Genomic DNA, 3122 nt, shown 5'->3' with positions numbered 1-3122 from the left:
GAATAAATCAGAAATGACACAATATACTACAAGACAACAAAATTGACTATAATAACTCATAATCAAGAAAAAGTCATATTTACATGTCAAGAATATATTTTTGAATTTATAAGTGCATCAATTTTTTTTTTAAAAAGAAACTCTCGACAAATCTAAAATTGAAACAAAAAAAAATTTAGAGTAAAAGAAAACCTTAAAAAATACGAAAAGAAATAAAAACATGCAAACCAAAACACAAATCCCTAAAGGAATCAGTCCAAAGCACAAGTCCCTAAAGATGTTCGAAGATACTCAAATCTTTGTACATCCAAAGGTTTGTAAATAAATCTCCCAATTGTTTCTCCGTCTCAATATGTTCCAGTGCTATTACTTTGTCTTCAACTAGATCCCGTATAAAATGATGTCGGATATCAATGTGTTTTGTACGCGAGTGTTGAACATGATTTTTCGATATATTAACAGCACTCATTTTGTCATAATAAAGCAGCATAGTATCTTGTTCAATGTCATAATCCTTGACCATCTGTTTCATCCACAATAATTGAGAACAACAACTACCCGCTGTAATGTACTCGGCCTCAACAGTAGATAAAGATATAGAGTTCAGTTTCTTACTATGCCAAGCTACTAGATTATTTCTAACATAAAAACAACCACCTGAAGTATTTTTCTGTCATCACATGAATCTGCCCAATCAGAATCTGTGTATCCCGATATGATAGCACCCGAGTCATAAGTAAACCAGATATCCAAATCAATGTGTTACTGACATATTTTATGATACGTTTCACGGCAAATAAATGTGTCTCCTTAGGTTCAGATTGAAACTTAGCACACACACCCACGCTAAATACAATATCTAGTCTACTAGCAGTTAAGCACAAAAGACTACCAATAATGCTCCTATATAGTGTCTAATCAACACTTTTTCCTGAAATATCCTTTCCTAGTTTGGTAGTTGTACTCATAGGAGTTCTAGCATGTTTTGCATTTTCTAACCTGAATTTAGTCACTAGATTCTTAGCATACTTAGTTTGAGCGATAAAAATCTCTCTCTCCAATTGAGTAATTTGAAGTCCTAAAAAGAACTTCAACTCACCTATCATGCTCATCTCAAAATGATTGTGCATAAAATCTACAAACTCCTTAGCTAAAGATTGACTCGTTGCCCCGAAGACAATGTCATTCACATATATTTGTGCCACAACCAAACTCTTGTTTTCATGTCTAATGAACAATGTCTTGTCCACTCCCCCTCGAGTGAACCCCGCATCCACTAAGAAAGTGATCACCTTCTCATACCAAGCTCTTGGAGCTTGTTTTAGCCCGTAGAAGGCCTTTCTCAATTTAAACACATGAGAAGGAAATTTATGATCTTCGAAACTCTTAGGTTGTTCTACATATACATGTTCATTCAGAATACCATTCAAGAAATCACTTTTAACATCAATTTGAAATAATTTAAATTTTAAATAACAAACAATGACAAGTAGTATACGAATAGACTCTAATTTAGCAACATGAGCAAATATCTCATTAAAATCTATACCTTCAATCTGAGTGTATCCTTATGCTACTAGTCAGGCTTTATTTCGAACTATATTGCCATGTTCATCACTTTTATTTTTATATATCCATTTTGTTCCAATTACGTTCACATTCTTAGGTCTCGGAACTAAATACCAAACATCATTTCTAGAAAATTACTCTAGTTCCTCATGCATAGCATTGACCCAAAAATCATCTAAAATGCTTGACATTTTTAGGTTCAAACGTAGATGCATAACAAGTAAATGATACCTCACTTTGGATTTATCGTCTTGTCTTCATTGGTTCATTCACGTCTCTGATCACTTGTGATAGTGGATGATTTAGTTTTCACTCTGGCTGATGGTTCTAATATACTGTAGTCATCTTTATTCTTTTCAACATTGTCCTCGTCCTATTTTTCAATTGATAGATCAAGCTCCTTTTCAATGTCATCATGTGTACCTGTAGGAACAAATATAGGAGTAACTTCAGTTTTGTCAATAGTGGTTTCATCTATAATAACATTAGCAGATTCCATAACAGTAGAAGTGTCAAGATTGAATACTCTGTAGGCTCTGTTATTATTAGAATACCCTAAGAAGATGCCCTCACTACTACTAGTGTCAAATTTAGTCAAGTGTTCTCGATCACACAAGATATAGCATTTGCGACCAAATAGTTGAAAATATTTAACACTAGGTTTCTTACCTTTTCAAATTTCATTTGTGGTCATTTTTGTATCTAGTCTTAGATAAACACGATTTTTCACATGTACCGCTGTATTGACCGCCTCAGCCCAAAACCTTTGGGGAACCTTTTTAGCATGAAGCATAACACTAGCCATTTCCTGCACAACACGGTTGTGGAGTTATAGGAGCTGAAAATTCATGCTGAATACCAAGAGAATCACAAAATATGAAAAAAATTTCATTTTCAAATTCTCTACTATAATCAGAATGAATCGTAACTAGGGTAGTAGATTTTTTATTCTGTAGTTTCAAGCATAGTTATTTAAAACCTTCAAAGGTTTCAGACTTCTCACGTAAAAAGGCAACCCAGGTATATCTGGAGTAATCATCATTCATTAAGAATATATACCATTTACCTCCAAGACTTTCCATTTTTGTTGGACCCATTAAGTCCATGTGGACTAATTGTAAAACACTGTCAGTGGTAGTTGCATTTACCTTCTTGTGTGAGACCCTAATTTGTTTTCCAATTTGACATAGACCGCACACACTTTTTGACATTTCCTTCATCTTAGGTATTCCTCTTACCACTTCTTGTTTGGACAGATTAAACAATTCATTGTGATTCACATGTCCAAGACGTTAATGCCAAAGATCTGCAATGTCAAAAGAAGCACTGCTATATTTCAAATTATATAAAGTTCCAACAACATAGCAATTATCAGATGTTCTAGATCCATAACATATAATATTACCATCATTCACCCTATAAATGAAGGCACTCCTAGGTTTTTGTAAAAATTTGCAATGAGGTCGAATATGCCATAAAATGTCACAATGAAAGCATGTCGGAACAAACCCTTTTTTACTCACCTTTTGTTGAGGAGTATGTCTAATGTTTAT

This window comes from Typha latifolia, chromosome 12 (assembly GCF_019914945.1).
Source record: "Typha latifolia isolate L0001 chromosome 12, TyphaL0001v2, whole genome shotgun sequence".
Lineage (NCBI taxonomy): Eukaryota > Viridiplantae > Streptophyta > Magnoliopsida > Poales > Typhaceae > Typha > Typha latifolia.
Note: the sequence above shows the minus strand (reverse complement) of the source record.